This window comes from Rhincodon typus, unplaced genomic scaffold (assembly GCF_021869965.1).
Source record: "Rhincodon typus isolate 14 unplaced genomic scaffold, sRhiTyp1.1 hic_rhity00015726, whole genome shotgun sequence".
In the NCBI taxonomy this organism is placed as follows: domain Eukaryota; kingdom Metazoa; phylum Chordata; class Chondrichthyes; order Orectolobiformes; family Rhincodontidae; genus Rhincodon; species Rhincodon typus.
Window position 1 is genome coordinate 2,264 of NW_025981364.1, and position 257 is coordinate 2,520.

Genomic DNA, 257 nt, shown 5'->3' on the forward strand with positions numbered 1-257 from the left:
ATGGCAGGTGCAGCAAACAATTCGAACAAAAGATTTGTGCGTTATAACAGACCAGAATGTTGTCGAGAATTTGCTTCAAACTTCTCAAAGTACAATACCGTAGAGGTCTCACTTTGTGACAAATTATAAACACCATTAAATAACACCAGGTCAATGGAATGAGAAGGAAAGCAGCACTGAGAGACGACGACTGTGAAGGATGTTTTTGCAGGGCGAAAGACTCAGTTAGCTGAAGCCAAGACCGTCACTGAGTACTG